Genomic DNA, 21,703 nt, shown 5'->3' with positions numbered 1-21,703 from the left:
AACAGGTCTGTTTTCTGATCCTCTAATCCTCTCACCCTCCACCCTCAACTAGGCCTCAGTGTCTGTTCTCCCCTTTGTGTTCATGGTTCATGTGTTGTCATTATTTAGTTCTTATGAGTAATAACATGCATTTGGTTTTCTGTTTCTGCATTATTTTCTTTTCTTTTTTTTTTTTTTTGAGACGGAGTCTCGCTCTGTCGCCCAGACTGGAGTGCAGTGGCCGGATCTCAGCTCACTGCAAGCTCCGCCTCCCGGGTTTACGCCATTCTCCTGCCTCAGCCTCCCGAGTAGCTGGGACTACAGGCGCCGCCACCTCGCCCGGCTAGTTTTTGTATTTTTTAGTAGAGACGGGGTTTCACCGTGATAGTCAGGATGGTCTCGATCTCCTGACCTCGTGATCCACCCGTCTCGGCCTCCCAAAGTGCTGGGATTACAGGCTTGAGCCACCGCGCCCGGCCTCTGTTTCTGCATTATTTTCTTATTTTTATTTATTTATTTATTTTTGAGACAGAGTTTTGGTTTTGTTGCCCAGGAATGAGTTCAATGGTCAATCTCTGCTCGCTGCAACCTATGCCTCCCGGGTTCAAATGATTCTCCTGCCTCAGCCTCCTGAGTAGCTGGGATTACAGGCATGTGCCACCATGCCTGGCTAATTTTGTATTTTTATTAGAGATGAGGTTTCACCATCTTTGTCAGGGTAGTCTTGAACTCCTGACCTCGTGATCCACCTGCCTCAGATTCCCAAAGTCCTGGGATTACGTGTGTGAACCACCACGTCTGGCCATATAATTTCTTTTATCTTGCTTCTGGCCATATAATTTCTATTTCTTTTACCTTGCTAAGTGTACATATTTATTTTCTAATAAAATTACCCTAGAAAGGCTTGGCGTGGTGGCTCATGCCTGTAATCCCAGCACTTTGGGAGGCCAAGGTAGGCTGATCACCTGAGTTCAGGAGTTCAAGAACAGCCTGGCAAATATGGTGAAAAGCTGTCTCTTCTAATAATACAAAAATTAGCCAGATGTGATGGCACACACCTGTAGTTCCAGCTACTCAGGAGCCTGTTACAAAAGAATCACTTGAAGAAGGGGCAGAGGTTGCAGTGAACTGAGTTTGCACCACTGCACTCCAACCTGGTCAGCAGAGTAAAACTCCGTGTCCAAAAAAAAAGAAAAAAAGATTACCCTAGAAAACCTTAAGGGATTTGTTTAAATTGCATATTAGTATATAGCATAAAGTTCACCAGGCAGTAGTTAGAAAATATTAAAATTTCAGAAACTCTGGGATTTAAGTTTTTTTTAGGTAAGCTTAGAAAAAAACAAAACAAAACTGGTAGTACCCCAGTGGCATAGAGAACAGAATTCTACATAGAGTTCCCACCACACTGCCCCAGACCTGTTCAGATTCACCCTTTTTGGAGGCCTTATTTAGGTTTGCCCCTACGATGGAGTCACGCCTCACAGAACTGATTAGAAGAGATCAGAGTTTTAGCTGGTGAATCCTGCTGTCTTTCTAGAGTTGGTGCTCACAATTTCCTGAAACCCAAAAGCAGATAAATGGGAAAAATAAAGTATGTAATTTAGAAGCTCAATTTTTAAATTTTCTTCTAAAGCCAGGGCTTGCAGAGACATTCTATTTAGCAACTTGTTTTTTATCCCTGCAGATCTAGTAGTTGCTCCATAAGTCACAAAAAAGTAACTATAAACAAAATAAAAATTTCTCTAAACTATATTAAACTCTTCCTTTCTATATCTCTTTCATCTGACTATACCTAGCTTTTATTCTGTACAATTTTTTTTTAAATTTTGATGACAGAGAACAGAAGAAATAAAAATGCTGGACCCTTTATCTAAATCCTGGAAATTATTAAACCCTTAGTACCAGCTCCAGGGTGTTATGAGGATTAAATCACATCATGTGTTATGCCCAGCACAGTGCTCTGTACCCTACTCTTGACCACATAGTACCTGCTTAATAAACATTGCATCAGTACATGGGTACATGTTGTTTTTCAAATCCAGACTTATTCAGACATTGCTGCCTTCTGCTTCCTCTATAAACTTTAAAGAGCCAGTGAAGAATATAAAACTTTAGGATGGAGATAGGTTGTCCTTATTTGTACCAGAAGTATTTGGTTGTCACAAAACTGCTAAGTGTAAGGGACCCTGTGCTGTTCCTGCTTTCTCTAACTTATGCTAATAATAAGCAAAAGGGAGAAATATCAGCATTGACGGGGAACTTGTTTAAAACACCCATTCGTGGACCCTTTTGAAACCTGCAGAATCACATTACATAAAGTGGGGCCAAAATTACCAAGTGATTTATAAGCTCGTTAAAGCGTGAGAGACAATACTTAGCTTAGTGGTTATCAGCTGAGGCTTCTCATTAGGATCACATGGCCAATTTGCAGAAATCTGTTGTGCCCTCCCCACAGCTCCTGTTTATTGTTCTGGGTGGAAGCATCTATGGTATTTTAATGAAGGGCCTCATGCAACTCTAACGTGAGGCCAGAATCAGGTACCAGAGCTTCAAAATGTAGGCATAAGAGTTAAGTTCCACCTTTGCCCTAAAGGTGGTCACAGAACCTGTTCTGTTTGGGTTTGGTGGGGACAGGTCATTGTTGCACATATTTCCATTACTATAGCAGAAATGGGTGATGTCTGTGGCAGGGGAGGGCACCTGAGGACAGGAAAGGAGAAACTTCTATTTTCATCTTCATGGAGCAGCTCATTGTTTCTGAATCCCTTATGTTTTAAAGGACAGAAATGGGTGGACTTTTTCTGTGCTTTTCTGCCAGTTGATGTCATGGTAGCAGGTAAACATGTGGTACTGACACCTTTAAAGACATATTCTCAAGATACAGGTGTAATTTGTCCAGAGAGTCTCATCTGAGAAAGAATTCCAGAGAAGGAAGAGAAAGAAAAAGATGGCTTTTCTTCAGGTAAACATGTCTCAGTTGAATAGCTGTGTCCACTCTGCCTCCTGGACTGTCTTGCATTTAGTACTTGCAAACCTTTACTTCTGTACTTGTGTTTTCCTCCCTAAGGAGTTTGGTTTAACTATTTCTTAAAATTCTTTTTTTTTTTTTTTTGAGACGGAGTCTCACTCTGTCGCCCAGGCTGGAGTGCAGCGGCACGATCTCGGCTCACTACAACCTCCGCCTCCCAGGCTCACGCCATTCTCCTGCCTCAGCTTCCCAAGCAGCTGGGACTACAGGCACCCGCCACCACACCCGGCTAATTTTTTTTTTTTTTTAATTTTTAGTAGAGACGGGGTTTCAGCATGTTCACCAGGATGGTCTCGATCTCCTGACCTCGTGATCCGCCCGCCTTGGCCTCCCAAAGTGCTAGGATTACAGGCGTGAGCCACTGCACCCCGCCTAAAATTCTTAAGATAGTCAAGGGTCTTTGAAAAATATTTCTTTCCTATATCCCAGAGCCTTCTCTGCATTCTCTACATCATAGCTTCTTATATGCCATGCAGAATTCTCAGCAAGAATTTATGATCCGCAATATTAAAAATGTTTTCTTTGTGACTGTTGAACATGGAAAGATGTGGATATTCAAGATTTCTATCGGGGAAAGCTGTGATCCTTAGTAAAGATGGAGAACATGGAATGTTGAGGTTCCATCTGTGTGTTCCATTAGCTCTATGCAGAACAGGATTAAGAAAATGCTCATTTAAATGGGAAGGCATTTATTACCCAGAAAGTTCTGAAAAAAATTACTTGGAGATACCTGATCTCTACGGTGCTAAATGAAGCCTACTAAAAATTACTACAGAACATAGGCATTATCTGTATTTTGAAGTTTGCATAAAAGACTTTTTTTAATAGTTAAATTCAGACTAATTTTGGGGGGAGGAGTATTTCAACAGTGATGCTGTGTTCTTCTGTGTACATTAGCACTTCATATGTACATTAGCACTTCATAAAAATATGTACTCATGCAGTTAATGGTTAATGATTCACTTGGTGAAATAACTCTCTGACAGACTTTTTCACTATAGAGTTAATTATTTTTTTCTTTATTATTAAGTATTTTTATGCAGCTGATGTGCATCAACCATCACACTTAATCTGGCAGTTGTCCTTTTTTCTCAATTTTTTCTACATATTTTTATTTGGTAAATGAAGGCGCTTATCTTTGATTACAGGCTAGAAAAAGTGGGGAAAACACAGGCTTTTCCACTTACTAAATGTTGGACAAAATGTCCTTCTTGGGTCAAAAACATTGGCATTACTGGTGAGCTTATTAAATATTCAAAAAATTGGCTGGGCGCGGTTGCTCATGCCTGTAATACCAGCACTTTGGGAAGCCGCAGCGGGCAGATCACCTGAGGTCAGGAGTTCGAGACCAGCCTGACCAACATAGACAAACTCCATCTCTACCAAAATACAAAAAAAATTAGCCAGGCTTGGTGGCACATGCCTGTAATCCCAGCTGCTTGGGAGACTGAGGGAGGAGAATTGCTTGAACCCAGGAGACGGAGGTTGTGGTGAGCCAAGATCATGCTGTTGCACTCCAGCCTTGGCAACAAGAGCAAAACTCTGCCTCAGTAAATATTTCTTTTCCTATGCCTTAAGTGATCTGCCTGCTCAGCCTCCCAAAGTGCTGGAATTAGAGGCTTGAGCCCCGTGCCCAGCCTGTACCATCATTTTGGTAGTAAAGAATCCTATATTTGTCCATATATTTATATTTAATGGAGATATTTATGTTTATATATGTTTGTATGATGCTATCTAGCATCATTTTATGTTTCAATATAGTGGACACATTTTAACATTTCTGTATTTTTATATGTAGAGTCTCATTATGTTGCTTAGGCTGACCTTGAACTTCTGGTCTCAAGTGATGTGACTGCTGTGGCCTCCTAAAGATGTTCGATTATAGGCATGAACCACTCTGCCTGAGCCATGTGTAGTATTTTTTTTTACTTTTTTTTTTTTTTTTTTTTTTAGTGAGATGGAGTCTTGCTCTTCTAGCCCAGGCTGGAGTGCAGTGGCATGATCTCAGCTCACTGCAACCTCCGCTTCCCAGTTTCAAGCAATTTTCTTGCCTCAGCCTCATTCTGAGTAGCTGGGGTTACATGCGCATGCCACCAAACCCAGCTAATTTGTTTTTTGTAGTTTTAGTAGAGATGGAGTTTCACCATGTTGGCCATGCTGATCTTGGACTCCTGACCTCAGGTGATCTCCCCACCTAGGCCTCCCAAAGTGCTGGAATTACATGCATGAGTCACTGCACCCAGCCCAGTTTTTTGAACAAGCGCAAGCTCAAGAGTGTGCTGTATCATTTCTATATATTTGTAAATTTATCAATTATTTATATTATTGTTTTATATTCTAATTCTATTTTTGTCATAGAAAGTAACCTATAAAATTTCAGTTTTAAAAAATGTGTTAAGGCTTTGTTTTTGGCCTAACAGGTAGTCTATAAAGGAGAATGTTGTATGAGCTATTGAGAGGGTTGTGTATCCTGATATTGTTGAGGAGTGTTCTCTATACCTTGATTCATTATAGGAGGCACCTGTTAACTCTCGCCCACTCATTCATCCCAGTGGGAACCTGTTCACTGTCAGCCACTCATTCACCACAGTGGGAACCTGTTGTCAGCCATTCATTCACCAAAGTGAGAACCTGTTCACTCTCACTCACACACTTATCATAGTGGGAACCTGTTCACTTTCACCCACTCACTTACCACAGCAGAAACCTATTCAATGTCACTGACTTATTCATCACAATGGTAACCTGTCAACCATCACCCACACACTCAACACAGTGGAAAACTTCAGTGTCACCCACTCACTCATCACAGAGAAAACTTCTTTACTGTCACCCACTCATCGCATGGAAACCTGCTGACTGTCACCTACTTATTCATCACAGTGGGAACCCGTTCACTGCCAACCATTCACTCACCACAGTGGGAAACTTTTCACTGTCACCCACTCATGCATCATGGTGGAAAGGTGTTCACTTTCACCTATTCACTTAGCACAGTGGGAACATGTTCAATGTCACCCACTCATTTATCACAGTGGGAAGCTGTTCCCTCTTACCCACTCACTCATCACAGTGAGAACCTGTTAACCATTGACAACTCATGCATCACAGTGAGAACCTGTCTCCTCTCACCCACTCACTCATCACAGTGGGAACCTATTTACTGCCAGCCACTCATTCAATACAGTGGGAACCTGTTCAATCTCACCCCATCATTCACCACGGTGGGAACCTGTTGACTGTCACCCACTCGATCATCACAGTGGAAACCGGTTAACTGTCACCACTCATTCATCACTGTGGGAACCTGTTAAATATCACCCACTTACATCACAGTGGGAACCTATTCACTGTCACCCACTCATTCATCACTATGGTAACCTGTCTACTGTTAGTTACTCACTCATCACAGTGAGAACCTGTTCACTGTCACTTACTCATCACAGTAGAAATCTGCTCACTGTCACCCATGCACTCATCATTGTGGTGAGTGAGTGGGTAAGAGTGAACATGCTCACAACATAATAAATGAGTGGGTGACACGGTAATAGATGAATGAGTGGGTGAGAGTGGGAACCTGTTAACCATCACCTACTCATTCATCACCCTTGGAAATTTTTCATTCAGTTTCACCCACTCATTCATCACAATGAGAAATTGTTCACTGTCATCCACACACTCACCACAGTGGGAAACAGTTCACTATCATCCACACATTCACCACAATAAGAACCTCTTCACTCTCACCCTCTCATTACCACAGTGGCATCCTGTTGACTGTCACCCATTCTTTCATCACAGTGAAAACTGGTTCAGTGTCGACCACTGATTCATCACAGTGGGAACCTGTTCAAAGTCACCCACTCACCCATCACAGAAGGAACCTGTTATTTATCAGTCACACATTCTCCACAGTGGAAACTTCTTAACTCTCACTCACTCATTCACCACAGTGGGAAGCTGTTCTCTGTCAGCCACTTGTTTACCACAGCGGAACTTGTTCACTCTCACCCACTCATGCAACACATTGGGAGCATGTTCACTGTCACCCACTCATTTATTATGATGTGAGCACGTTCACTCTCACTCACTCACTCACCACCATGGGAACCTGTTCACTGTCACCCACCCACTCAACACAGTAGGAACTTGTTCACTGTCACCCAATCACTCATCACCATTAGAACTTGTTCACTGGCACCCACTCACTCATTACAGTGGGAACCTGGTTACTGTTACCCACTTACTCATCATAGTGGGGAACTGTTCACTGTCACTCACTCACCACAGCGGGAACCTGTTAAGTGTCACCCACTCATTCACCAACATAGAAACCTGTTCACTGTCACCAAACCACACATCACAGTGGGAACCTTTTAACTGTCAGCCACTCATTCATCACTGTGGGTACCTGATCTCTGTCATCAACTCATTCATTACAGGAGAAACCTGATCACTGTTACCCTTTTGTTCACCACAGTAGAAACCTGTTCACTGTCACCCACTCATTCGCCACAGTAAGAACCTGTTCACTGTCAGTCACCCATTCATCACAGTGGAAATCCGTTCCCTCTCAGCTACTCATTAACCACACTGGAAACCAGTTAACTGTCTCCCAATCGTTGACAGTGGTAGAAACCTGTAACCTGAACCCCACACAGTCCCCACAGTTGGAATATGTTTCCTGTCTGCATCTTACTCATTACAGTGGGAACCTACTCACTGTCACACACTCACTCATTACAGTGGGAACCTGTTCACGCTCACCCGCTTATTCACCATAGTGGGGATCTGTTCACTGTCACCTACTCAATCATTACAGAGGGAACTTGTTCACTGTCACCCACTCACTCATCTGTGTGGGAATCTGTTTACTGTGTCCCACATTCATCACAATGGAATCTGTATACTGTCACCCACTCACTAATCACAGTGGGAACAGTTTCACTGTCTCCCATTCACTCCATGCAGTAAGAACCTTTTCACTGTAACCCACTTATTCATCACAGTGAGAACCTGTTCACTGTCACCCACTCTTTCATCACAGTGGGAAATTGTTCACAGTCACCCATTTACTCATCACAGTGGGAACCTGTTCTTTGTTACCCACTTATTCACCACCGTGGGAGCCAGTTCACTCTAACTCACTCACTCATCACAGTAAGAACCTGTTGACTGTCACACACATATTCATCACAGTAGGAACCTGTTGTTCACTCTCACCAACTCACTTATCACAGTGGGTACCTGTTCACTGTCACCAAATCACTCACCACATTGGGAACCTGTTCTTTCTCATCCACTCATACAACACAGTGAAAACCTGTTCACTGTCATCCACTCATTCATCACTATGGTGACCTGATTATTGTCACACACTCACTCATCACAGTGGGAACCTGTTCACGCTCACCCCCTCATTCACCATAGTGGGGATCTGTTCACTGTCACCTACTCAATCATTACAGAGGGAACTGTCACACACTCACTCATCACAGTGGGAACCTGTTCACCCTTACCCACTAATTCACCACATTGGGAACCTGTTCACTCTAACCCACACAGTCATCAGAGTGGGAACCTGTTCACTGTCACCCACACATTCAGCAGAGTGGGAATATGATCACTCTCACCCACTCACTCATCACAGTGCGTACCCCTTCACTGTCAGCTGCTCATTCATCTCAGTGGGAACCTGTGAACTCTCACCGACTCACTCATCACAGTGGGAACCTGATCACTTTCACAAACTTACCACAGGGGGAACCTCTTCTTTCTCACCCACTCGTTCACCACATTGGATACTAGTTCACTGTCAGCCACTCATTCATCACAGTGGGAACATGTTCACTGTCACCCACTCACTCATCACAGTGGAAACCAGTTCACTGTCACCCACTGACTCATCACAGTGGGAACTTGTTCACTGTCACCCATTTTTCATCACACTGGGAACCTATACATTGTCTCCTAAGCTCTCATCACAGTGGGAAACTTATCACTGTCATCCACTCACTCATCACAATTGGAACCTGTTCACTGTCAGCTACTCCTTCATCATCATAGTGGGAACCTGTTTATTGTCACCTACTCTCTCACCACAGTGGTAACCTGTTTGCTGTCATCCACTTATTCATTACAGTTGGAACCTGTTCATTGTCAGTCACTTATTCACCACTTTGGGAACCTGTTCAATCTTAACCACTCTTTCACCACATTGGGAACCTGTTCACTGTCAACCACTCATTCATCACAGCAGGAACCTCTTCACTTTCACCCATTCATTCATCACAGTTGGAACCTGTACACTGTCACCTGCTCATTCACTACAGTGAGAGCCTCTTCACTGTCGACCACTCATTCATCACAGTTCGCTTTCACACACTCACTAATCACAGTGAAACCTGTTCACTATCATCCACTTATCCATCACATTGGGAACCTGCTCACTGTCACCCACTTATGACAGTGGGGACTGGTTGACTGTCATGCACTCACTTATCACAGTGGGAACTAGTGAGTGGGAACCTGTTCACTGCCGCCCATTCACTCATACCTATGGGAACCTGTTCACTGTCAATCACTCATTTATCACTGTGAGAACCTGTTCACTCTCACCCACTCAGTCACCACAGTGAGAACCTGCACACTCTCAGCCACTCATTCACCACAGTGGGAACATCTTCACTGTCACCCACTCATTTGTTACAATGGGAACCTGTTCAATGTCACACACTCATTCATTGCAAGAAAAACATTTTCACTGTCACCCACTCATTCATCACAGAGGGAACCTGTTAATTTTCATCCCTCACTCATCACAGTGGGAACCTGTTCACTGTTACCCAGTCATTCATCACAATGGGATCCTGTTCACTTTCACCCACTCACTCTTCACAGTGGGAAACTGTTCACTGTCACACAATCGTTCAACACAGTAAGTACTTATTCACTGTCACTCACTCATTTATCATACAAGGAATGTGTTCACTGTCACCCAATCATTCATCAAAGTGGGAAACTGTTCACTGTCAGGCACTCATTCCCCACAGTGAGAACCTGTTCACTGTCAGTCACTCACCACAGTTGGAACCTGTTCACTTTCACTGACTCACCTATCAGAGAGAGAACCTATTCACTGTCAACCACTAATTCACCATGGTGAGAACCTGTTCACTCTTACCCACTCATTCATTACAATGAGAACCTGTTCACTGTCACCCACTTATTCACCACAGTGAGAACCTGTTCACTGTCACATACACATTCATCACAGTGTAAACCTGTTCACTATAACCAACTCATTCATCAGAGTGGAAACCTGTTCACTGTCAACCACTCACTCATTACTGTGGGTACCTGTTCTCTGTCATCCACTTTTTCACCACAGTGAGAACAAACTCACCCTCACCCACTCATTCAACACAGTGAGAACTGTTCACTGTCACCCACTCATTGATCACAGTGAGAACCTGTTAATTGTCAACCTCTCATTCATTACAAGAGGAACCTGTTTGCTGTCACCACTCATTCATCAAAGTGGGAAACTGTTCACTGTCAGCCACACATTCATTATAGTGGGAAACTGTTCACTGTCACCCAGTCGTTCACTGCAGTAGAAACCTCTTCATTGTCTGCAACGTATTAAGCACAGTTGGAACTTGTTGACTCTCACTTTCTCATTCATCACAGTGGGAGCCTATTCACTGTACCAATTCATTCATCACAGTGGGAACCTGTTCCTTGTCAGCCACTCATTCATCACTATAGGAACCTAGTCACTGTCACCCCTCACTCACCAAAGTGGAAACCTCTTCACTGTCACCCACTCACTCATCAAAGTAGGAGCCTGTTCACTGTAAGCCATTCACTCATCAAAGTGGGAACCTGTTCATTGTCAGTCACTTAATCAACACTGTGGGAACCTGTTCACTCCCAACCACTCATTCGCCACAGTGAGAACCTGTTCACTGTCAGCCACTCATTCATTACAGCAGGAACCTCTTCACTGTCACCCAGTAATTCATCACAGTGGAAACCTGTTCACTGTCACACACTCACGAATTGCAGTGGAAACCTGTTCATTGTTACCCATTCACCCATCACAATGGGAACTTGTTCCCTGTCACTCACTCCCTCATCAAAATGGGAACCACTTTACTGTCACCCACTCACTCAACACAGTGGGAACCTGTTCACTGTTACCCACTCCCTCATCACAGTGAGAACCTGTTCACTGTCACCCACACTTTCATAACATTGGGAACTTGTTCACAGTCACCCATGCACTCATCACAGTGGGAAACTGTTCATTTTCACCCACTCATTAATTAATAGGGGAACCTGTTTACTGTCACTCACTCATTCATCACAGTGGGGACCTGTTCCCTTTGACCCACTCATTCATTACAGGACGAACCTGTTTACTGTCACCCACTCGTTCATCAAAGTGGGAACCTGTTCACTTTCAACCACTCATTCATTATAGGCAGAACCTGTTTACTGTCACCCACTCATTCATTACATTGGGAACCTGTTCACTGTAACCCACTCATTCACTGCAGTAAAAACCTGTTCACTTTCACCCACACATTCATCAATGTGGGAGCCTGTTCACTGTCAACCACATCTGAACCCCAGTGGGAACCTGTTCACTGTCACCCACTCCATCACCACAATGAGAACCTTTTTACTGTCACCCACTCACTAATCGGAGTGGGAACCTATTAATTGTCGCACACTTTTTAATCACAGTGGGAACCTGTTCACTGTCACTCATTCATTCATCACAGTGGAAATATCTTCTCTGTCACCCATTCATTCATCACAGTGGGAACAGGCTCACTGTTACCCATTCATTTGCAACAGTGGGAATTAGTTCACTGTCATCCACTCATTCATCACAGTGGGAATGTGTTCACTGTCAGCCATTCGTTCATCACAGTGGGAACTTGTTCACCCTCACCCATTCATTCATCACAGTGGCAACCTGTTCTCTGTAACCCACTCATTTGCCACAGTGGGAACCTCATCTCAGTCACCCATTCATACATCACAGTGGGAATCTGTCCACTGTCACCCACTCATTCATTAGAGGAATGACATGTTCACTGTCATCCACTCATTCTTCACAGTTGGAACTTGTTCACTATCATCCAATCATTCACTGCAGTGGAAACCAGTTCACTGCCACACACTTTTTCAACACAGTAAAATTCTGTTAACTGTCAGCCACTCAGTCACCACATTGGGAACCTGTTTACTGTCAACCACTCATTCACCACAGTGGGAACCAGTTCACTGTCACCCACACACTCACCACAGTGGCTACCTGTTCACTCTCATACATTCATTCACCACAGTTGGAACCTGTACACTGCCACACACTCATTCTCCACAGTGGGAACCTGTTCACTGTCATCCACTCATTCATCACAGTAGGAACCTGTTAATTGTCAGCCTCTCGTTCATTACAAGAGGAACATGTTCACTGTCACCACTCTTTCATCAAAGTGGGAAACTGTTCACTGTCAGTCACACATTCATTACAGTGGGAAACTCTTCGCTGTCAAACACTCGTTCACTGCAGTAGAAACCTGTTCATTGTCTGCAACTTATTAAGCACATTTGGAACTTGTTCACTCTCATTTTCTCATTCATCACAGTGAGAACCTGTTCACTGTCACCAACTCATTCATCACAGTGGGAACCTGTTCACTGTCAGCCGCTCATTCACCACTGTATAAACCTGTTCACTCTCACTCACTCTCATTAACCACAGTGAGAACCTGTTCTCTGTCAGCCACTCATCCACCACAGTGGGAACCTGTTCACTGTCAGCCACTCATTCACCACAGTTGGAGCCTGTTCACTCTCACCCATACGTTTACCACAGTGAAACCCTGTTTACTCTCACCCACACATTTACCACAGTGAAGCCCTGTTTGCTGTCAGTCACTCATTCATCACAGTGGAAACCTGTTCACTGTCACCCACTCATTCATTATAGGAGAATCCCATTCACTATCACCCACTCATTCATCACAGTGGGAACCTGTTTATTGTCAGCCACTCATTCACCACAGTGGAAACGTGTTCACTATCACCTACTCTTTCACAGCAGTAGAAACCTGTTCACTATCACTCAATCACTAATCAAAGCGGGAACCTGTTCACTGTCACCCACTCATTCATTATGGGAGCAACCTTATCACTGTCAACCACTCATTCAAAACAGCAGTAACCTGTTCAGAGTCACTCACTCCTTCAACACAATAGGAACCTGTTCACTATCAGCCACACATTCATCACAGTGGCAACTTTTTCCTCTCAGCCACTCATTCACCACAGTGGGAACCAATTCACTGTCACCCACTCGTTCACTGTAACATAAAATTGTTCACTGTCATCCACTCAGTCACCAGAATGGGAACCTGTTAACTGTCATCCACTCATTCATCACACTGGAAACCTATTCACTGTCACCCACTCACTCATCACAGTGGGACCTGTTCACTGTCACCCATTCATTCACCACAGTGGCAACCTTTTCACTGTCAGCCCCTCATTCATCACATTGGTAACCTGTTCACTGTCAGCCACTCATTCATCACAGTGGTAACCTGTTCACTGTCACCCACGTATTCATCACAATGGGAACCTGTTCATTGTCTCCCATTCATTTATTACAGGAGGAACCCGTTCACTGTCACTCATTCATCCATCACAGTGTGAAATTGTTCACTGTCTCCCACTCTTTCATCACAGAAGGAACCTGTTCACTGTCAGGCACTCATTCACCACACTGAAAACCTGTTCACTGTCAGCCACTCATTCATCACAGTGGGAACCTGTTCACTGTCACCCACTCAATACTGTGGGAACTTGTTCACTCTCACCCACTCCCTCATCACAGTGGGAACCTGTTCACTGTCATCCCCTCATTTATCTCAGTGAGAAACTGATCACAGTCAGCCACTTATTCACCACAGTGCGAACCTGTTGACTGTCAGCCACTCACTCACCACAGTGGGAACCTGTTAACTGTCACCCACTCATTTATCACAGTGGGAACCTATTCACTCTCAGCCACTCATTTACCACAGCGGGAATCTGTTCATGGTCACCCACTCACTCATCACAGTGCTAAACTGTTGACTCTCACCCACTCATTTACCCACTGGAAACCTGTTCACTGTCACCCTCTCATTTGTCACAGTGGGAACCTGTTCACTGTCACCCACTCATTCATCATAGTGGGAACCTGTTTACTTTCAGCCACTCATTCACCACAGTAGGAACTCTTCACTGTCATCCACTTGTCCACTGCAGTAGAAATGTTTTCACTTTCACCCAATCACTAATCACAGTGGCAACTTCTTCACTGTCACCCACTCATTCATTACCAGAGGAACATAATCACTGTCACCCCCTCGTTCAAAACAGTAGAATCCTGTTGACAGTCACACACTCATTCACTACAGTAGGAACCTGTTCAGTGTCAGCCACTCATTCATCACAATGGAAACCTTTTCCCCGTCAGCCACTCATTCACCACAGTGGGAACAAGTTTGCTGTCACCCACTCGATCACCACAGTAGAAACCTGTGCACTGTCAGTCACTCAGTCACCAGAGTGGAAACCTGTTCACTGTCGCTTACTCATTCACCACAGTGGAAACCTATTCTCTGTCAGTCACTAATTTATCACAGTGGGTACCTGTTCACTGTCACCCACTCAGTCACCACAACGGGAACCTGTTTACTTTCAGCTGTTCATTCAGCATAGTGTAAACCAGTTCACTGTCACCCATTCATTCATCTCTGGGAGAACTTGTTCACTGACACCCACTCATGCATCACAGCAGGAACCTGTTCACTGTCAATCACTCATTCATCACAGTGGGAATCTGTTCACTCTCAACCACCCTTTCACCACAGTGGGAAACTCTTCACTGTCACCCACTCACTCATCACAGTGGGTACCTCTTCTCTCTCACCCACTCATTTACCACTGTGGAAACCTGTTCACTGTCACCAACACATTCATCACTGTGGGAATGTGTTCACTGTCACCCACTCATTCATTACAGTAGAACCTGTTCAGTGTCACCCACTCACTCATCACAGTGCAAACCTGTTTACTGTCAGCCACTCATTAATTACAGGAGAAAACTGATCACTGTCATCCAGAGGTTCACCATCTTAGAATTTTTTTCACTGTCACCCACTCATTCACCACAGTGGGAACTTTTCCCCTTCAGCCGCTCATTCATCACAGTGGGAACCAGTTCACTGTCACCCACTCATTCACCGCTATAGAAGCCTGTTCACTGTTGGCCACTCTGTTACACAGTAGGAACCTGTTTACTGTCAACCCCTCACTCATCACAGTGGGAAACTTTATTTTCACCCACTAATACACCACAGTCAGAACCTGTTCACTCACAACCACTCACTCATCACAGTGGGAACGTTTTCATAATCAACCACTCATTCATCACAGTGGGAACCTGTTCACTGTCAGGCATTCATTCACCACACTAGGAACCTGTTCAATTTCAGCTTCTCATTCATCACAGTGGGAACCTGTTCACTGTCAGGCATTCATTCACCACACTAGGAACCTGTTCAATTTCAGCTTCTCATTCACCACAGTGGGAACCTGTTCACTGTCAGGCATTCATTCACCACACTAGGAACCTGTTCAATTTCAGCTTTTCATTCACCACAGTGGGAACCTGTTCACTGTCACCCACACAATCATCACATTGGAAACCTGTTCATTGCCTCCCACTCATTTATTACAGGATTAACCTGTTGACTGTTACACACTCATTCATCACAGTGAGAATCTGTTCACTGTCTCCCACTCATTAATCACAGGGTGAACGTGTTCACTGTCTGATACCTATTCACCACAGTGGGAACCTCTTCACTGTCAGTCACTCACTCACCCCAGTGGCATCTGTTCACTCTCACCCACTTATTCACCATAGTGAGAACCTGTTCTCTGTCAGCCACTCATTCACCACAGTGGGAATCTGTTACTTTCTCCCACTCAATCATCACAGTGGGAAACTATTCACTGTCACCCACTCATTCAACACAGTGAGAACCTGTTCACTCTCACCCACTCATTCATTACAGAAGGAACTTGTTCACTGTAACCCACTCATTCATCACAGTGAGAACCTGTTCAGCCTTTGCACCTGGCCAGAAAAGCTTTTAATAGTCTATTGACTGGGAACAGGAAAACCTTTTATAATCTAGAGCAAAGAGATTGAGTCCGCTTGCCACTTACACTGCATCAAGACTTTGGGACCTTAAACTTTGGGTTCATAATCTTTAAACTCACAAGGGGCCCTCTAAACTCTTGCAATCATATTGGAGATCTTAATTGGAGATTTTTAGGTAAAGCTAAGCAGATGGCTTAACTTGACATAGATAGCTTTTTCCAGAATATCAAAAATGAAGACATCTCTGCTATCATGACACTCCTAGATCACTTTTTTATGGCTCTACAAACAACAGAAATAAAAAAGGGATCTCTTATGTGCACTCATGGTTTTGCAGCCAAATACATCAACAAACTTACATCTGGATAGGTAAAAGATGAAGGGCAACTATCAGTGAGAAATGGGAAATTTCTCACATTCTTGCTAAATGTGACATGGGAAATTTTTTGCCTCATAATATAAGAAACAGAATATTGATCCACTGCTCTTGGAGCAACATTAACTTAAAGAGAAACTTATTCAGAATAAGTTAGAGAGCATTGCCAGGAGGCCATTACTCTTCTGAGTGTTCATGATTTGTTAGGTCTTTCTTTCAAAGGTTTAGAGTAAATGAGGCAATGGTTAGAAATTTATCTTCCATAATATGCTCTATAGCAGATTCTACTGTAAAGGCTATGGTTACCCAATAGACTTTAAAATTTTTTACTAAAGTCGTGCTAAATAAAAGAATATATCTAGTTTACTTACTGGATAAACAGAGAAGTATCTGTGCAGTTGCTAGTATTTGTAGTTACACATGGAGAAATACATTGAGTATTACAGAGATTCAGTTGTAGGGGATTAATGAACACACTGCTTGGTTGAAATGAGGAGACAACTTATCTAGCTAATCATTTGATCTGTTTAATCATAGTTGCTTAGTTCAGTGGGGACCTTGGTTAAAAAGCATACTTCAGGCTGGGCACGGTGGTTCATGCCTGAAATCCTAGCACTTTGGGAGGCCAACGCAGGTGGATCACCTGAGGTCAGAAGTTTGAAGCCAACCTGGCCAAAATGTTGAAACCCCTTCTCTACTAAAATTACAAAAATTAGCCAGCTGTGGTGACACACACCTGTAATCCCAGCAACTTGGGAGGCCAAGGCAGGAGAATCCCTTGAATCCCAGAAGTAGAGGTTGCAGTGAGCCGAGATTGCACCATTGCACTCCAGCCTGGGTGGCAAGAGCAAGACTTCATCTCAAAATAAATAAATAGATAAAACCATACTTCAAACTCTTGATATTATTTTCCTGATAGTCAAAATAATAGTCTCCCTACTGCACTCTATTCTCTCAAAACTTGAAAATCTTTGCATGCAGTCATCTCTAGAATGTCAACTGGTCTCTCTTTAACTGGAATGACGAAAACTTGAAGATGTATTTGACCGTGAGAACACCATAACCTATGAATGATCTGATAAGAACAGAAACCTAAAATAATGGAAACTGAGAGTGACACTAAAACCCTGAGGTTTGGTGACACTCTGATCTATGTGAAAACTTAATCAAAAGAGGGGAATTTTTAAAAACAAAATTATTCGAGGCCATCATTCTGGACTGAGCTTGTTCACTAGGCCCAAATAGACCAAAACAAACCAAAATGGAGTCATGCATGCTAAATGTGACATAGTCAAACTGCAAATTTAAAGAAATAGGTAGATTCTAAAACTGACAAGGTCTTGTTTTTCTTTTGTAAACAGCAGATTTCAATACAAGGAGGTCTCTTCTACTGTAATCCTTTTAAACAATAGTAACCCGAAATCCCTTTTTTCACTTTACAAAACCCACAGTTCTACTATTTTACAGTGGAAATTGAAACTAAATACGTCTTTTTTTTTTTTTTTTTTTTTTTTTTTTTTTTTGAGACAGAGTCTCTCTCTGTCACCCAGGCTGGAATGCAGTGGCATGATCTCAGCTCACTGCAACCTCAGCCTCTCAGGTTCAAGGGATTCTCCTGCCTCAGCCTCCCAAGTAGCTGGGACTACAGGTGCCCACCACCACACTCGGCTAATTTTTGTATTTTTAGTAGAGATGGGGTTTCACCATATTGGCCAGGCTGGTCTTGAACTCCTCACCTTGTGATCTGCCTGCCTTGGCCTCCCAAAGTGCTGGGATTACAGGCATGAGCCACTGCACCCGGTCATAAGTAAATTTTTGATGGTGACAAGGTAATATCAATGTCTAAAGTTTTGGGTTATTTCTCAAAATTGAGAAACTAACCAAATGGGAGATATTGTTAAATTAATTATGGCCTAAAGCTAACTCCTTTAATGTTTAATTTTGGTCAATAGGTTTTTCGGTACATAGTCAACTAAAACCTAACTGGATATCTAAATAGGCTTTTACCTATTCTTGTACCAACCACTATGTTTGTGCCAATAGAAGAACATCAACTGCTCAAACCATATTCAAATAAGGCAAATCCCAAGCTGTAATTAATCTCGCTGTTTCTGTACCACTTCTTTTCTTTGTATGTCCCTATGCTTTCCCTGTGCATAACTCTTTTTTACCATGTGGCTGTGCTGGAGTCTCTCTGAGGCTACTCAGGACCCACAGGCTGCTTAATTTGCAAATTATTCTTCGCTCAATTAAACTATGTTAAATTTAAGTTCTCTGAAGTTATTTTTCTTTTCAAAGTTTCCACATTTTCATTATTATTATTATTATTATTATTATTTGAGACAGTGTCGCACTCTGTTGCCCAGGCTGGAGTGCAGTGATACAATCTTGGCTCACTGCAACCTCTGCCTCCTGGGTTCAAATGATTATCATGCCTCAGCCTCCTGAGTAGCTGGGATTACAGGCGCGAGACACCACACTCGACTAATTTTGTATTTCGAGTAGAGACGGGGTTTTACCATGTTGGTCAGGCTGGTCTTGAACTCCCAACATCAGGTGATCTGCCGTCTCGGCATCCCAAAGTGCTGGGATTACAGGTGTGAGCCACCGCACCTGGCCTCAAATTTGTTCGATGATAAAAAATAAGCAGTGTGTTGTTGGGCTTTGATTATCTAAAACAAGTTATGTTTTCCAAATTACTCTATATCAGCTATGTCAGCTATTTTTTCCAAATTATTCTACGTTCTTTCAAAATGCTTTTGCAATTTCTTTTTTGTTTTTGTTTCATTTTGTTTGAGACAGAGTCTCACTCTATCAACCAGGCTGGAGTGCAGTAGTGTAATCAATCATGGCTTAATCCAGCTTCCACCTTCCAGGCTTAAACAATCCTCCTGCCTTGGACACCTGAGTATCATCATGCCTGGTTAATTTTTAAAATTTCTTTTATTGAGACAGGATCTTATTATGTTGCCCAGGCTGCACTTGAGCTCCTGAGCTTAAATGATTCTCCCATCTCAGCCACCCAAGGTGTTGGAATTACAGATTTGGGCCACCATGCACTTCAGTGATTTCTTGAGATTTTTCCCAATAATAAACAGTACTTTATGGGCACACATCTACAAGCAATCTGGCTTTTATTTTAGAAATGTCACTCTCCAGGATTTTAAGAGTCTATGACAGCTACTTGAGTAGTGTGATCCATGGAGGTACATAGGCTTTGGAGTTAGACAGAGTTGATCCTGAGTCCTGGCCCAAGCCACTCAGTAGCTGTGGGTGTTTGGACAATTTTTTGATGTTGAAGAGTTCTACAGACTGCATATGCAGAAAAAGCAGAATGGACTGGGCATGGTGGCTCATGCCTGTAAGTCCAGCACTTTGGGAAGCTGAATTGGGCAGATCACGATGTCAGATGATCGAGACCATCCTGGCCAACATGGAGAAACCCCATCTCTACTAAAAATACAAAAATTAGCTGGGTGTGGTGGTGCAGGCCTGTAATCTCAGCTACTCAGGAGACTGAGGCACAAGAATCACTTGAATGCAGGAGGCGGAGGTTGCAGTGAGCCAAGATCGTGCCACTGCACTCCAGCCTGGTGACAGAGTGAGACTCCATCTCAAGAAAAAAAAACAAAAAACAAACAAACAAAAAAAACAAACAGAAGGATACTGATCGCAAATATGGTAGCAATTTTTCATCCCTCCTGTATCCATGTACATTGACAGGTGCTTTTACAGCCATTCCCATGAAGATTCAGAATCTATTTTCCAAACGCTTGATCTGGCTGGCCTTATTTGCTCATGGCAGTAGAAACCTGAGAACATGACAATGTGTTGGTTTGGAGCCTAGGCTCAAACAGTTTTGACTGCTTATGTTTTTCTTTTCTTTTCTCTGTTATTTTCCTTTTTTGAGAAGGAGTCCTTCTCTCTGTCACCCAGGCTGGAGGGCAGTGGCATGATCTCAGCTCACTGCAACCTCCACCTCCCAGATTCAGGCAATTCTCCTGACTCAGCCTCCTGAGTAGCTGAGACTACAGGTGTGTGCCACCACACCCAGCTAATTTTTGTATTTTTAGTGGAGGTGAGGTTTCACCATGTTAACCAGACTGGTTTCAAACTCCTGACCTAATGTGATCCTCCCGCCTTGGCCTCCTAAAGTTCTGGAATTACAGGCATGAGCCAGCATGCCTGGCATGCTTCTGTTTTTCTTTCAGAATGCTGCCATCTTCATGAAAAAAAGCCCATATTAGGCCAGGCACGGTAGCTCACACCTGTAATCCCAGCACTTTGGGAGGCCAACGTGGGCACATCACGAGGTCAGGAGACGGAGACCATCCTGGCTAACACGGTGAAACACTGTCTCTACTAAAAATACAAAAAAATTAGCCGGGCATGGTAGTGGTCGTCTGTAATCCCAACTACTCAGGAGGCTGAGGCATGAGAATCACTTGAACTCAGGAGGTGGAGCTTGCAGTGAACAGATATCGCACCACTGCACTGCACCCTGGGTAACAGAACAAGACTCCATCTCAAAAAAAGAAAAAAAAACCCATATTAGCCAACTGGAGTATAAGATACTATGAGGAGGAGAAGCAAGGTAACCCTGTTGACAGTCCCAGAAGCAGAAGCTCACCTCTACAAGCACAGCTGCTTTCCTAGTCAATGAGCAGCTCATGATAGATACATGTCTGAAGGAGCTTAGCTGAGAACAGAAGAATGGCCCCACTGAGCCCAGCCTAAATGACTGAGCATTTCAATTATGAACTAAGCAGTTTTGGATGCTTTATTATGCTGCCATAGCCAACTAATGCATGCACCCAGTGCAGACAGAATGCTAAGATTTAATGGCAGGTTGATTACTAGTTACCTTCTAACATTGGGCACCATAAAAGTACTGCTATTTTTCCCCATTTAAAGTTAGATATCTAGTAATATAATGTTGAGAAATGCAGAAATATGGCCGGGGGTGGTGGCTCACACCTATAATCCCTGCACTTTGGGAGGCCGAGGCGGTTGGATCACCTGAGGTCAGGAGTTCAAGACCAGCCTGACCAATATGGAGAAATCCCATCTCTACTAAAAATAC

Source organism: Colobus angolensis, unplaced genomic scaffold (genome assembly GCF_000951035.1).
Source record: "Colobus angolensis palliatus isolate OR3802 unplaced genomic scaffold, Cang.pa_1.0 Scaffold99, whole genome shotgun sequence".
NCBI classification, from domain to species: Eukaryota; Metazoa; Chordata; class Mammalia; order Primates; family Cercopithecidae; genus Colobus; species Colobus angolensis.
Note: the sequence above shows the minus strand (reverse complement) of the source record.